This window comes from Camelus dromedarius, chromosome X (genome assembly GCF_036321535.1).
Source record: "Camelus dromedarius isolate mCamDro1 chromosome X, mCamDro1.pat, whole genome shotgun sequence".
NCBI classification, from domain to species: Eukaryota; Metazoa; Chordata; class Mammalia; order Artiodactyla; family Camelidae; genus Camelus; species Camelus dromedarius.
Window position 1 is genome coordinate 103,200,557 of NC_087472.1, and position 17,097 is coordinate 103,217,653.

Here is a 17,097-nt window from a genome sequence, read left to right on the forward strand (position 1 = left end):
CTTTCCCTCAGGACCCAAGCCTCTCACATTCTGGTCATGCCCACATTGAGTCATATCCCTCACTTGTAGGCCATACCACCTCCTGCCACACAATGCCTCTCTTGCTGGGCCTGCATGCAGTGGCTCAGGCCCCAGAGCTTGATTCCAGTGGCATTTGTATAATGAAGTGAGGTTATGGACCCCTGGTCCTTGTCTAAAAAATGAATGTATGCTCTATTAACTCGTGTGGAGAACTACATTTTCCCTCCACAGTAGCAAGATTTGCTACATATTATTCTTCATATGCTAGCAGTAAAGATTTTAGATCACATTTTAGTTCCCTTCTCTTTCCTTCCCACCCTTCATTCCATTTTTTTCCTTGAAGACAGTGGGAACATTCACTATGTTGAGCTGGAAGGAACATAGAAGAACAACATTCAACGGAACACTTTTATTCAGCTCACTCAGACCCTGAGAATTCTGCATCATTTATATAAAATGTTTCAAATGTCATTCATTTCTTGCCTTAAAAAATAACAGGAAATGAGAACAAATGCAGACTGTGTAAGCACTGTGTTAACTTTTATGTAGATAACAATAGCTTACTTCTACAAACCTTTGAGGCACCTTGGGAAATTACAGACAATATTGGATAAAAGAAATTTTGAAGGAATTGAGGAAAGGGGAACTTAAAGAAAGAGAATGATGCAGCCGATGATAAGATGAAATCAAGCCATTGGATCCGGAACTTTTCCCTTGTGAACATAGAGGAAAATGTCCTTATTAAAGGTGGGCCAGAATTTGACTATAAGCTTCTGAATGCCCATCAGAAGAGAGAATGACAATCATTTTAAGGTTTTCCAGTGTTCATAAGATAAAAGCTAGAGGTTTCGTTTGATTGATTTTGACAAGTACAGTTTGTCTTGATTTTTAGTACCAAAAGAAATCCTGATTCCTCATAAATACAATGTTGTGAGTTAAGTGGGAGATAAGTGTCATAAAGAATCACACACAGATCTGCTCAATGAAAATCATTGCTACAATAACAGAGCACAATGTGTTAAAACAATGCTATGAACTATCTGGACTTTCCTGTTCAACTGGGAAAGTATTCAGGTCATGAATAGTCTGGCCTAATCCAGGGTAGCATTTTGATTACTGTTCCCTAGGATGACAAGTAGCTTTCAACTTACAGTTTAACTCTGATCCATTCATGGTAGCTGCCTGAATAACTTCACTGGAAAGTTTTGTGGCTGAGTCCACGCTCAGAAGGAAAAAGTTTTGTGACTTATTAACATTGCAGGATGGGTGAGTGGCTGCAAGCAACAGCCTATCCAGCATCTCTGACTTGCAGGAATGGAGGTCTTGCATGTAGGTCTTTTCCAGTCCTCCAAAAATGACACTTCTCATTATAGGTTGTGATAACTATCATATGGTAGAGTGTACAAGGTCATTGTTGCTGGCCGAAACTTCAGGGCAGAAACGAGATATTGAATAAGTCATATGCTTTGTATATCAAGCAAGAGGAGAGTCGTTTAAGGTTCTGTTATGAAAATGAGAGCATTTAACCAAAGTAGTACATAGCCCGATGTCCCCTCTGCCCCTTTATTAAAACTGGTAAAGGAAGTACATTTGGGTAGGGCCAAACACCTCTGGGTAAACTCCAACAGACAGCCTAATAGGCAATTAAAGACAGAAAATCCTACTTCATGCATGGGTGCAAAGATTTTAGCCTAGGAAAGCAAGCATTATGTGCCAAGACCATGAAAAACTTTCAATATAACATGCAGGAAGCTATGTAAATAATTAAACATTCTAGGAGGAAATGCCAGAAGACTCTCTAAGCCTTGCTTTTCGCTCATTATATTTTATTGGTCTTAATTCACAGGATGAGACACACAGACTGACATGCATGCTTCCCTTTTAAGAAAATGTCCTTTAAATTCTCACTTTAGTAATATAACCTTCCCACTCAGTTTGCCTAATTTTTGTTTTGAAGCAGTAGTGATTAACTTTCACTGAAGTAAAACAATGTTGGCTTGTGAAAAATAAAGTCAAAGTTCCTAATGGTGATGGCTGTTAACCTACAAAATTTCATGAGCCTTTTGAATATCCTAGTTTCATGAGATTTTCTCACAAGATCCTGTGGAGGAACAGCATTCTCATAGGGCCACTACAGTGAGACAAAGCAGCATCAACAACTAGGTATTACTGTTGAAAAGTGGGAGAAAAATTTTAAATCATGTAGAGATAACATGAAATCTAGGATTGCTTTCCAGGAAAATGCAAGAAAATAAGCATATATCAAATTGAAAAGGGGAACTAACAACTGATAAAGAATGTCTGTGCACAAACAAATGCATGCAAAAAATTTTGACAAAAACGAACACTTTGGCAGAAAAAAAGGGCAAAAAATCAAATAAGCAATTTACAAAAAAAAAAAGAAATACAAATGGTCATTCAACATATAAAATGTTTAGCTTTTTAGAATTGCAAACCAAACATACTCTTGTAGTATTTGTTTTGCCAAAAGAGTTTTGAGGACCATAATACCCAGTGCAGGATACTGGAAAATGAACACACATACAGTGCAAAAAACATGTACACTGACATAAAACTTTTGAAAGGAAATTAACATGTATTGAAGCCTTACATTTTTGCATAACTTTTAAAGAATTGAAGTACAGTTGACTTACAATATTATATTAGTTTCAGGTGTACAGTATAGTGATTCAATATTTTTACAATTTATAATCCATTAAAAGTTATTTCAAGATAATGGCTACAATCCTCTGTGCTATACGATATATCTTTGTTGCTTACCTATTTTAGATATAATAGTTTGTAACTTTGTATCTTTTCTTTAATTGAAGTATTATTGATTGCAATATTATATTAGTTTATTTTTACATAATTTTGACCTTAAAATTTTAAGAATTTATGCCAAAGATATTATTACAAATGAGCAAAACATTGTTAGCTTCCAGAATATTTGTTATAGCATTTTTTATTTTAGTAAAAAGGAGAAAATTATATTTAAAAGCATATGACAAGGGGCGGAGGGTGGGAAGGGATAGACAGGATTTCAAAATTGTAGAACAGATAAACAAGATTATACTGTATAGCACAGGGAAATATCCACAAGATCTTATGATAGCTCACAGAGAAAAAAATGTGACAATGAATATATATATGTTCATGTATAACTGAAAAATTGTGCTCTACACTGGAATTTGACACAACATTGTAAAATGATTATAAATCAATAAAAAATGTTAAAAAAAAGCATATGACACATTCATAAAATGAATGCAGTATTAGACCATCATGGAAAACTATATTAAAGAGGAATATTTAATGATGTGGAAATATATTCAATATACACTGTTAAATTTAAGAGAGAAGGTAACAAAGTTTCATAATAGTAAAATCCCAGGGGTTTTGTTGAGATATAATTAACATATAACAGTGGAAGCTTAAAGTGTACAAAGTGTTGATTTGATACATTTGTATATTATAATATGATTACCACTGTATTGTTAGCTAATACCTCTATCACGTCACATGATTATCATTTCTTTTTTTGTGGTGAGAACAACTAAGATTTAGCCTCTTAACAACTTTGAAGTTTATAACTCAGTATTGTTGACTATAGTCAATATTCTGTGCATCAACTCTCCAGAACTTGTTTATCTACTAGTTGCAAGTTCATACCCTTCAATGACATCTCCCCAATTCTCTCACCCCCAGCTCCTGGTAACTATCATTCTACTCCCAGTTTTGTTTTTAAAAAGAAATCTATCTGTGTTTACACACACACACACACACACACACACACACACAAAGGAAGACTCAAGGTTAAGAAAGATATGTTCCAAATATTTAGAAAACATTTAGAAATAATTAACAATGGTCATTGATGCTGGTGGAATTATAGGTAATTTCTACTTTTCTCTTTTGGCTTCTCTGTTATTTTCTATTAAAAACTTGTATTACTCTTTTTCCTACCTTTAGAAAAATGATGCAACAAACATTGAGAAACCATAATTCAAAAGAGAAGAGATTTTCATCTCTTTTCAAATGAATGGCTTACACTGACAAAAACTCAGCATTTTACTGTCTTCAATCCTAGTCACATAAGTGACTAAGTAAAAGCAAAAGAGAAGCATTTGATACTTTCATGAAGTTTTAAGGCCAAAGGAAAGCTGAATCAGATTTCTCTCTCTCTAACACGGCTTTGTTCCTCGATGCAGATAATCAGCTTTGTTATAATCTCTATCTATTGGCTTTTTCCCCCAAGATGCCTTTATCTAGTCTAACATTTCCTAAGATAACTTCATCTAGTCTGACTTCACTTTCAGGGGTTAGTTACATGAGCTGTTCCTTCTAGGCAATTTCCATTTCACCTAATAGTGAAATTGCTGGAATGACTGAGTTAACTTTTGGCCGCCTCTCTGTCTAGTACGACTCTTCCTGACTCTGTGCCCTTGTAACCAAGGTGAAGGGGATGAGAAGAAGCTTCCTCAGGTGGAGTTAGCTGACAGAAATGGGTCATCTGTGATAGACTGTTACCCTCACTAGGAGGGGGAAATGATTTGACCCTCAAATGATATGCTGTGTTGCAGAAGTGTAGTTGTCGAGATTTTTCTTCTTGTTGCTTTAAAAATCCAAAATTTCTATTTAACAGCAGGGTCACCCAGTTTAATTTTTCCGTCCATGGTTTTCAGGCCACAAGGTGGAATTTGGGGACTGAATTCATGAAGAGGCAGCGTGGTGGAAGGGAAAGCCCTGACATGGACCCGCCGCGGGGCCTGACTGGCACCTGTAGAATGCCCGCTAGGGGAAGGTTCTTCCCGCTCATTACCTTGACCCCAGCGCATCTCTGAGCTTCGTTACAATTTCACTGTTGACCCCTGATGACCCAGGACGCAGTACTGTTCAGTGTGGTGGCGACAGTGTTCAAGTATAAGGCATCCAGGCTGGTAAAGTGGCACCCATTCCATCCTTCTGTTGTCTCCAGTGCCTTAAACACCGGATCCTGGGTTTCCTCATATGTAAGATGACTGTAGCACAGCAACTGTGAGGTGCTGTTTTGAGGGTTAGAGAAATAATCCAGCGAAACTAGTTCATGGTAGGTCACTCCTAATGACTGCTCTGTAGCTGCACTGACCAGTGTAGTTGTTTAGCCACTGTTTTTTACTTACATCAAATTAAATTAAGGAACAGTTCTCTTTCTTGGCAGCACTAGCCCCATTTCGGGTACTCAGCAGCCACCTCTGCCCGGTGGCTGCCGTGTCGTGCATATTGTACACATGTTGAGAAGTGCAGGTATAGAACATGTCCACCATCACAGAATGTTCCATTGGACAGCACTGCTCTACCGCGTTAACTTTGATGTTACACAACTACCAGACCTTAGGGCTGACCAGAGCCATTCCCTTAGCATTGGAAGCTCTTCTGGATGTTTACCTGGGGAGGTGAGAGTCAGAGGAGGCCAGTCTTGGAAGGGTGTCCTTTGTTCACCAGAGATAGAAGGGAGTGATGTTTGTTTCCTAAATGAAGATAGCGTATCTATAAGCCAGATATTTCAGCCCTGAAAAGATGGAAAGTTGATGCCAAGGAGAACCTCCAGAAAGGGCCAATTTCCACCGTGCGTTTAACCAGACAACAGCAGGAGAAGGGGCCGGGGGAGGATTCCGACTTTTGAGTCAGCAGAGAAAATATTCTTTGGAGGTAGAGTTTGGAAAGGACAACTAATCTGTTTTCCAAACAGATTTTCTTTGTAAATAACTGACAGGAGATGAGCTGCTTCTATCAAAGTATTAACCCAAATGATGGGGGTTAATCATTAAACCTTTTAGGTGGTGGCTTGCTCGTTTGTCTGATATTCTAATCCGGGTCACAGAATGGCTAAGGGAATTTAACTCAAGGGCAGGGTTTGTTTTCTTCCTTTTTTTCTTTCTCTATTTGCCTTTTGTTTTCCATTCTGAAATTGTGTTGTGGCCTCCTTTTCCTGGTGACTGCTATTCATGTTGAACTCTGTGAATCAGGTATGTCACCTCGAAAATTAAACATAGATTACATTTTCTGTTGTTTGATTGGCAAGTCTTTGACATAAAGAATTCAATATTTTTCTGAATTTGCAAATAATGTCAAGGCTTGAAAGTTGAGCTTGTGACTGTTTTATGAGTTTGGAAAAAAACATTGCTAAACCATGTGATGACTGGGGTGAAACTTTTGGGAATATTTGGGGCTGAATATTTGTAGCTCTGTTTTCAGGTCATTCCAGTTGCATTAAGTACTAAGACTTATCAGGCTCTGTTTGGCACATTTTGTCATCATATGGTGCTCTTTCAAGTGCTCCGTAGCCACCTACGTCTAGTGACTGCCACATTAGACAGCACAGATATAGGACATTTACATCATTGCAGGAAGTTCCATTGGATGGCACGGTTCCATGTCATTAACTTTGATTTTTTTACAATCTCAGACCTTGGGGCTGACCAAGTCCATTCTGTTTACCAAAAAAATGCTTTTAAAATGAGCTTAATATCAGATTAGCTCAGGAGATAAAGCAGTAAGTGGAGCATTTTCATGTTCATTTTAAAAATTGATTTTCTACCAACACTATGCTTTCTTTGTTAATGGGCCCTTCTGCAGAGTTACCTTAAGCTTGAAGAAATTATTCCAAAGACCACAATCTGATGTTTTATGAAAGTAATAATGGATTCAAATAGAAATTGTTAATAAAATGATTTTGCTTATAGTATTTACTATATAGTATAGGCTAGAAATCCAAACTGATGGATAAATATATGCAACTAGTATGCATCGCTTGATCTGTGAAGACATAACTGAAATATAAAGATGTGTTCAATTCACTTTGAAACATTTATTGAGCACCTATCATGTGTCAAGTATATGCACAATAGGCAGCTAAGCTGCCACAAACATTCTTGTCCATATATTTTCCATTTGCTTTCTTTTTCATGGGTATTTACCAAGGAGAGAAATTATAGGTCATAGGGTATACATATGTTTAGCTTTAAAAACTCTTTCCTTATCCTCTTTTAAGTTGTACATTTCAATTCCTTTTATGCATGGAGCCTATCTCCTTGAAGGCCTATAGAAATAAGTTATGTTGAACACACAAGCTTTCAGTTCTTTAACACTTGCCCAAGGCAAGTGGTTCCATTGACAGGATACTTAATCTAGAACTACATCAATCCTGTTCTGATCTTGCTTGAGGCTTTGTTCTGTGACCAGAACTCAACTCCTACTCATCACCAGTCAGCTCACACTCTTGGAATTAAAAGGAACAAAGAAAGGACAGGAGATCAGCTCAAATTATACCAAACATTTGAAAAACAACTCAGATTCATGCTCCGAGGAGAGCTGGCTGGCATCTTCAATTTCATCTGCGGCACTGAGCTTATCATTATCATTCTCATCTGCACTTGGGCAGGCTCATCCCCATGTCAGCCTTCTGTCAACAAGCCTTTCCTGTCTGAACAGTGTTTGTGTTGATCCCTCATCAACAGTGGTCTTTCTTGATTTTTACATTTGTAGACATGAAATCTTTCTACACTGTAGCTCTTTAAGCAGGGAAGCAAACCAATAGGAGAATGAAACTCCAATTCATTTTCACTTATATTTATGAAAGTCACTTTGAGGAAAGAGGATCCTAAAATTATTCACTAAAGTGAGGATTTTGACCTTATTTGTATTTCAGCAAGTCATTCTATTCCTGCCTCAAGGTATCTCAGATATACATGGGAGCCTATCTAAAGCCAGTTCTTCCTTTGTACTCAGAGAGTTGTTTCATTGCAATGTCTATTCATTTAAAAAAATCCATCCCCCGAGCAAAATAGCCATTAATGACATATAAGAGCTTCCCCTGGTTTTCAGTCAATGAGAATGCCTCAGACACACTGGTGGCTTCACATTTTGTCTGCTGATGGGTGGGGAGGCTATAAGGGACTTGTGTTGAAATTGCATTTTGACAGCAAGCTCCCCTTTCACTGAGATCTCACGTTTATATAGAGTAGATGTGAGAGAGGTACTGATAGAAATTATTATAGTCTGAAGTCCCCCTAGATCATCCCCTGGAGCCACTACTGTCTACGTACTTACACTTTTACTTGTGTAAATTTGCACGAAAAAGCAGCAATAAATTTTGGGTCACAAGTGACATAGCTGACAGCTATCACTAGGCCTATGGTACACAAAATCTCCCAAACCCAAATTGGGCAACATAGTTGACTCCTGAGTGTCCTTAGGAAATGCTCTTCATGGTATCTGTAGACCAGCAGAGAGATTGGTGGTAAACATGTATTATGAAGGAAAAGAACTGATTACTTTGTTAATAATAGGGTAGGGTGAGAACTTCCTTATGTTCAGTGATCACAGGAAGGCGTCCGTGAAGAGTTACCATTTAAGTCAGGACTAGATTAACAAGAAGGAGCCTGTAAGGGGAAAATGCTCTGGGCAGGAGGAGTTAGCTCTTGGCAGGACGCCCTGAATGGAGAGATGGGCTGATCTTGCTGCCAGGCAACAGGAGTCCCAGCAATACTGCTGTCAGGGCGCTGAGTGATGAGGGCTGCCTAATGAACCGGGATGTGTTTAAGATGCACTACCAGCGCTGGGCCCAGTTCTCCACACGTTGCCCTAAAGGAGGCTGCATCTTTACATGAACAGGTTTCCCCTATGGGGGGGGGGGCACCATGCAATGCAAGATGGGATTGGAAACAACTCTGCAGACAGGCTACCTCTGTCAAGTATGGTGAGTGAAGGGAAGACACCAGTAATTTGGCAGCAGGGTCAGGCTTTAAGTCTTCTGCCTTTCAGAGGTCTTTTGGTGTTAATGTGGGGCAGAATAACTTCTGGAGGGTAGCTGCTATGGGATGAATTGGGTACCGTCAAAATTCCTATGTCGAAGTCCTGATGCTCAGTACCTCAACATGTAACTGTATTTAGAGATGGGGTCTTTAAAGAGGTAATCAATGTAAGATGAGGTCCTATAGGTAAGCCCTAATACAATATGAATGGTGTCCTTAGAAGAAGAGATTAGGACACAGACTTAAACAAAGGAAAGACAAGGTGAAAACAGAAGGAGAGGATAGCCATCCACAAACTAAAGAAGGAGGCTTCAGAAGAAATCAGTCCTGCCCACATCCTGATCTCGGACTTCTAGCCTCCAGAACTGAGAAAAAAGTAAGTTTCTGTTATTTAAGCCACCCAATTGGCAATATTTGTTACAACAGCCCTAACAAACTAATACAGTAGCAAATACCCCTTTCCAGGATGGCTTCAGGGATCCAGATCTTGGACATGTGTTGTTTATTTGGTTTTTTTCCTCATTACTTACTCTATGGATATTGGAGAAAACTGAAGATACTGAGATAGGCTAGACTGAAAATGTAAAGAGTAACTCACTAAAGATAGTCAAGTAATTAACAGAGTAGTGAGTACCCTCATTTACATCCCCCCTTTCCCCAATCCTTACTACACTATCTCTTATATCAAGCATGATCACCTCAAGTGACACAGAGCACAGTGTCTCCTCTGCGTATTTGGAAACCTCCAGGGGTGGCAGGGCTGAGGGGGGCAATGGGTTCTAGCGTGCAGACACCATGCAGCCCGGCGGGTGCTGACAGCCAGTCCACTCTGATGTGTTGGTGCCCAGGCTGCCCTACTGGTTCTGTGTTTTGAATAACACACTTGCTCGTCTCCCTGCCCACCTCAAGTCAGGCAGAGACCGCTAGTAGAGAGAGGGGGTGTCTGTGAGGGAAGAGATTGGCACCTTCCTTTGTGATTGGGTGCTCTCCAACTGGCAGACCTTCTCAGGACAACTTGCAGCTTGCCACCAGAGTAGCAGCACCTGGAGATCTAGACACTGTGATGGTCCACCCACCCCTGTGCCGTGGGTGGAACATAAGCTGGTTGCGTGAGGGTGAGTGAGGACAGGTTTGCAAACTGTCTGCACTGGGATGGATGCCTGGGGCCACATGGAGGCTCCGAGGGGAGCCAGATCTGATCAAGTCACTGTCTGCTGGGGCTGAGTACCCAGTGCAGAAGGGAAGGCGTAGAGTGGGGCTGGGAGGGGTGAGATGAAAGAAGTTGGCCAGAGTGCATCGTGCGCGTCAGGGGAAGGTGTAGCTTGCAGGTCCCCAGACAGTCTTCCAAGGCCCCCCGAGTGCACTCTACACGGAGAATGTGAGGACTCCTGCCCCGGCAGGGACCATGAGTAGCCAGAGGGCACCACAAGGAGAAGGAACCTTGCTTTTTTCTTTTCTGTCTGATTCTCACCCTCTCCCGCCTCCCTTTCCCATACCTCAGTGAGCAGGAATGGGGTGGGTGGGGAGGAAAGGGGCGACATGCAGGAGGAGCTGAGCCCGGAGAGTAAAGGAACAGAGCGCACTGCTCAGGTCAGCACTGCTGGGGGAGAGAGCCTGGGTGTCAGACACAGGAAGACAGTGTCATCGAGGTTTGGCTAAGACTGGCTTGACCTCTCTCACAGCCAGAAATGACATGAAGGCTCCATAAGCTGCTCTAGATGTTTTCAGGAAGCCAAGGAGAAGGAGCTGACCTGGCCCACGGCAGTGGTGTGCAAAACTGAAGCCTCTTCTTTGTTGTGATCTAATGGGGGCCTGTGGTGGGAGCTGTGGAGTTAAGTAACCTCTGTGGGAAGCCTGCTGTGGAGGCCACTACGTGGGCCCTGAGAGTCAAATGATGGAAAAATCCAGGTCCCACACAGCATGGGCCCACACTCAGGAAGCTGGCCCTGGTGGACGTTATAGGAAGATGGACAAGGTGTGACAGAAAAAAAGATACTTCTTTTAAAATCATTACTTACAGATCTTGACATCAAGTCATTTTCTTACTATTTCCTGGATTTTCTGAAAAGTAGAATAGAGGACAGAAGGGAAAGTTTAAGTGATAGAAACTTCTGGTGACATTAGGTCAGGTTACTTGAAGTTTTCTTGGGACTTTGATCGAAGATGGCAACCACATGTTTTCAAGTTTTTACAATAAGCTTTAGGCCAGATTTTCAAAAATACTTTCAGAAAACTTTTTGAATGTTGAAAGTATCTCAAGAAAATATGATTAAGTTTAAACTTTAGTCTGTTTTCCCGGTAAACTGAGATTTTACCTGCCTAGTTTACTCAAATATTGGCTTTTGGGGATAATTTATCATATTCAGCTGGGGGGATAGAAGTGTGACCCAGGCACAGTGTTGTGTTTCTGAGTTAAATGGTGGGGGGCATGGAATGGGTTTCTTCCTCTAAATATGCAGGGATAAGTCTTGTGATCTGAGAAGGAACAACACGCTGTTGTATCCATGGTAAGGGGATTAACGGTCTTGTGCTTGTAAAAGAGCAGCCCGGCCCCTTTTTAGTCCTTTGATTTCCAGTAACAAGAGCCTGATTCTTCCCTCCCCTGGGAGGCAGTTGGCCCTGTCTGGCGCCAGGGATGGGAAACGGGAAACGGCCCGGGAGCCAGTTCTGAGAGAATTACCTTCAGACCAGGGTTCCCCACACTCGAGGAAAGGAGGTGGACATTTTTGCCTTTTTACCGATTTGCTGACAGCAATTTGTATGTGCATAAATATTGTTCCTTTGTAAAGTAGTCAGACAAAATTATTATTCAAGTGAATTCAAAGAATTCCAACAGACCCATCTATATTTACAAATCTTGAAAATATAGGATTTCTCTTCAAGTCGTGCTAATGGCATTTCAGTTTATTTATTTCCATTGAGGCAAAATTGACATACCACATCATATTAGTTTCAGGAGAACAACAAAATGATTTGCTATTGTTATATACTGTGAAATGATCACCACAGTACTTCTAGTTAACATCCTTCACCATACATTGTAACAGATTCTTTTTTCTTATGAAGGGAACTTTTAAAATTTAGGCATTTTAGTTTCTTTCTTACATCAAAACATTCTTTCAAAAGACATGGTTGGTTCAATAAGTGTTGGTGGCTGATAAATTTCCCATTTTGTGCAGATCTTAGTGGCTTTCATTGAGGTCACATTTGGAAGAAAGACCATGGAAGAAGTCATGCTAGTTGTGCATAATCTATAAATGGGAGGAATTTGCACCTTTTGGGCGCTAAGTAAATTAACTACTGAAATCTGTACAGTCCATCTTCGTGTAACTTCCTGTAGCACCAACTTTCCTTACATGTACACCTTTGCTTGGCTACCCCTAGCTACACTATATTCAGACGTCTTCTTATACTGGAGAGTTTTCTGTGTTGTTACGTTGTCTGAGTATTTCTGATTGGGAAACAAAGTTTTAGGGAAGTCGTCTCCCTCCTTTCCTGCCTCTCTTTTCTATTATTGCAGCGCTGGCCCAATTTACTTCGTCAGTTTGACTCTTTTGGAATAATGTAGAAACAGTGAGTAAAATCAATGGAGTTCATTACTCCATTTTGTTAATTCATTCATCCATCCATTCTTCTCACAATCCCTTACTGAGGGCGCACAAGGGCCACACTTCAGGAACACAGGGGCTCACAGTGCAGGTCAGACTTGAGCCGTGCCCTGAAGCCCCAGGGCCCGGAGATTCTTGTGTTGCAGATGGACAGAGTGTTTGATAGTCTCCCAGGTGACGCTCAGCTGATAAAACTTAAAAGGCTGTTCTAAGCTTGAAGACTGTGAAGTCCTACTCAAGGCAGGGATCAGAGCCCCTCCTGACAAAGACTGTGGACAAGCCACGTGAAACCCAGAAGCCCTTTGCCCTCCCCACTGTCCTGGGTCTATTCTCAGACGAGGCATGGAGGCCTGAGGGCAGATGCTGGCATCTCGGGAGTTTTTGCTTGCATTTGGGCTTCAATCTTCTGGTGAGCTCAGAGGCTGTGACCTTGATCTTCAGGGGTCTTAACGGCACTAAACTTCTAGACCTGGCACTTATGGGCAGGGCCATGGAATCTAAAAGCCCTTGCAGTAGGGCTCTTTTCCTACCCATCCCTGGCCATATTGGCTAATCATTGTTAGTTCTCAGTAAACATTTGTGAGTGAATGAAGCATGCTTAACATCTCGGCTCTGAAACCAGGAGCCTGTCTGTGGGGTACGGTGGACACAAGAAGACAGTGTCCTTCCACCCATTTCTCCCTCTTGTCGCAGCTTAGTCCCCTGGGTGGGTATTCTCCCGGTGACCGTGGCGGGAACGGCCATGGTAGGAGTAGCTCCCCACTGCCTGGGTTTTACCTCTTGTTGGACCTCGGTTTCTTACTCTTGTGGTAGCCAAGACATCGGTTCATTTCTCAAAGCATCATCCAAACAAGGAGAAAGCTGCAGCACCCAAGGGTGTCTCCATCTTCTTCTGCAGCCTTTGCCTTGCAGCTGTCTCCAGAAGCAGGGTGTGCTTGTCCCTGGCCCCTTCCTCACACCCTTGCTACTATAGGAAGTGGGCTTACCCGTTCCTAGTTCAACTGCCTACATCTGAACAAAATGTAAACACATCTCTGTGATTACATTTCTACAGGTGATGTTTGTAGAGGACACGTTTACTCTTTTGTTTGCTTAAAATCTTAGACGTGACTCTTCTTGACCGAGTCATCATGTAGGACGGATACTAGTATTCTTCTATTGAGGAAAACCCTGAGCAGCTAAGACTATGCACCTTTTTTGCTAACATGAATCTTGGAGAAATGATGGAAATGGTGCTTCTTAAGACACCAGTAGAATGAGAGATACCCTGATAAATACTCAATACATCATAACATAACTAATTTTTTAAAATTTGACATAATTATTAAGACCAGCATTATGCTGATGGATGCCAGTATCTTACAGTTTAATACAGCTTTCTTATCTTCAAAGTACATTTGTATTTGTGATATATTATCAATGAAGCCAGTAAGAACTATTATTGACCCATTGCCTTTTTTTTAAATTGAAGTACAGTCAGTTACAATGTGTCAGTTTCTGGTGTACAGCACAATGTCCCAGCCATGAGTATATATACATACATTCGTTTTCATATTTTTCCATTAAAGATTATTATGAGATATTGAATATAGCTCCCTGTGATATACGGAAGAAGTTTGTTTTTTTAATCTATTTTTATATATAAGGTTAACATTTGCAGATCTCAAACTCCCTAATTTATCCCTTCCTACCCCCTTTCCCCAGTAACCATAAGATTGTTTACTATGTCTGCAAGTCTGTTTTCCTGTTTTGTAGATGAGTTCACTAGTGTCCTTTTTTTTCCTTTCTTTAGATTCCACATATGAGTGATCTCATATGGTATTTTTCTTTCTCTTTCTGGCTTACTTCACTTAGAATGATGATCTCTAGGACCATCCATGTTGCTGCAAATGGCATTTGATTCTTTTTATGGCTGAATAGTATTCCATTGTATAAATATACCACAACTTCTTTATCCAGTCATCTGTTGATGGACATTTAGGCTGTTTCCATGTCTTGACTATTGTATACAGTGCTGCTATGAACATTGGGGTGCATGTGTCTTTTTGAATTAGAGTTTCTCCTGGGTATACGCCCAGGAATAGGATTGCTGGATCATATGGTAGATCTATTTTTAGTGTTTTGAGGAATCTCCATACTGTTTCCCATAATGGCTACACCAAACCACATTCCCACCAGCAGTGCAGGAGGGCTCCCTTTCTCCACACCCTCTCCAACATTTATCATTTGTGGACTTTTGAATGATGGTCGTTCTGACCGGTGTGAGGTGATACCTCATTGTAGTTTTGATTTGCATTTCTCTGATCATTAGCAATACTGAGCATTTTTTCATGTGCCTACCGGCCACTTGTATGTCTTTGTTGGATAATTGCTTGTTTAGGTCTTCTGCCTGTTTTTGGATTCGGTTGTTTGTTTTCTTATAGAGCATTTTGTTATGTCCAGGAAACTTTAAAAATAACTGCTTTGCTCCTGTATTTCTGTGTATGTGTGTGTGTGTTCGTATAAATCTGAAATATATATATTATATACATATGCATTTACAAAAGAATTGCAGAGATAACACAGAGAGATTCTGTGTGCCAGCAGTCATCGACCTGCAGGGGTTTTGTCCTCCCACCACTCCCGAGGATATGTGGAAATGTCGGGACGCATTTTGGTTTTCACAGTGGGATGTACTATTGGCATCTAGTGTGTGGAAGCTAGGGAGGCTGCTACACTTGCTACAGAAGAATAGAAAACCTCCCACAAGCCAGGGTTATCCAGCCTAAAATGGTAATCGTGATGAGGCTGCGAAACTCTGCTCTAGACCCATCACCTGCTTCCTAATGCCGTTCTGTTAAATAACCATGATCGATACATCGAAATTAAGAGGTTAACATTGGTTCAATACTATTAAACTATGGAACTTTTTGATCTCCTTTTTAAAAGACCTATGTCCTTTTTCTGTTCCAAAACCTACTCCATTTTAGTCTGATCCAGTCTGTGACAGTTTCTGCAACTTCCTTTGTTTTTGATGACCCTGCTCTGCCTGTTGTTCATGACCTTGACACTTTTGAAGACGTTTCTAGGTGTGCCTCACCTGTGTATGGTACTGACCTCATGCCCATAGCATGTGCAGGTAGCATATAGAAATGTAGTGTGTTGTGGGGTTATATCTCTGACTGAGGGTGCCGTGGCATTTACAGGGAGGCGATGAGAGATAATCACGTGATGCTAAGCTCAGGAGAGTCCCACGTAACAAGGACTTTCCTACTCATAATGCCAACAGTACCCCCATTGACACATTAAGCCCTTTCTAGTAACTCATGTAGAGTGAGATGCCTTGTCTCAAGTCTAGCAAGTGGTAGGTAGTAGACTTCAAAACAGAAGCTTGATTTTTAGAGTTTTAGTCTAGGGCTTGTTATATCCAACAGTAACTGTCTCTATTGAAATGTTGGGTTGAGTATGTTCAGCAACAATTTTAATACTTTGGAACTCTTTATTTCTAAGTGGGTAAAATATTTTCATTTTATTTGCCAAGGTGCCACGGTAAAGTGTGAGTTGCCACCCAATGGAAACAGAGTGAAGAACTTGAATTCGTAGTAAGGGACAGCGGAGCTCCATGGTGATGGGGAGAGGAAAGCATTTGGGGCCGCAGTGTGTTGATGGAGTTGTGTGCATCCGTCCTCCAGCTCTGTTTTCCTTCCTAGAGCATCTCCCCACCTGCCAGTGTGTGTATTTGTTTATTTAGGTATTGACCTTCTGTCTCCGCCCCCTCAGAAAGCATGCTCCAAGGGAGGGAGAAGGGACTTTGCTTTGTTTACAGCTTATTCTCTGAGTCTCTAAAGAGGGGTGCCATGAAATTCATGTTTGAACAGCATTTAGAGAGGCTTTCGATGGAAAGAACAATACAGGCAAAGCGTCCAGATGATCTCTTACCTGGTTTCTGGCTTCCTCTGTTATGCCAGCAGTGTCACTTTGTATTTGCCTAATTTCTATACATGCCTTGTGCTATCCGTAATATGCCCCTTCCCATCTTCTTCATTCAACAGTGTAGTTTTGAGATTTGCCCTTTTATAAAAGAGAAAGTGTAACTCTAGATCAGTAGTTTCCCCCCGGGGTGGTTTTTGTCCTTCAGAGGTTATTTGAAAACGGCTGGAGACTTTTTGATCATCGCTTCCCGGAGGTGGCCCTGATGCTGTCTAGTCAGTAGAGGCCGGGTTTGCTGCTCAACATCCCTCAGTGCTCAGGGCATCCCCGACGTAGAATTATCTGGCCCAAAGCTAATTGTAGAGAAACCCCGGGCTCTGTCTTTCCTTTAATCTGTGGATTAGTTTACCCTGGATAGCACACACCTCATTTACTTTATCCCTTCCCGTACTGGTGGACATTTGGTTTGTTCCAGTCCTCTGCTCTGACAAAGGGTGTTATCAAGAACATCCTCAGTAATCGGTGCGTGTGTTGTGTGTGTGTGTGTGTGTGTTTGTGTTAGTGTGTGTTTGTGACAGCCACACTCTGTTCTAGCAAACACTTCCAGATGCTGTTCCCAAAGAGCCGAGCCCATTAACACCCACGGCACAGCCTAGAAACCCAATTCTCTGCATCTTTACCAGCACTCGATACTATTTAACTTTTTACTTTTCGCCAAGCTGAAGAGGTAAAATGAGTAGCTCATTTTAAAAAATCTGTATTGT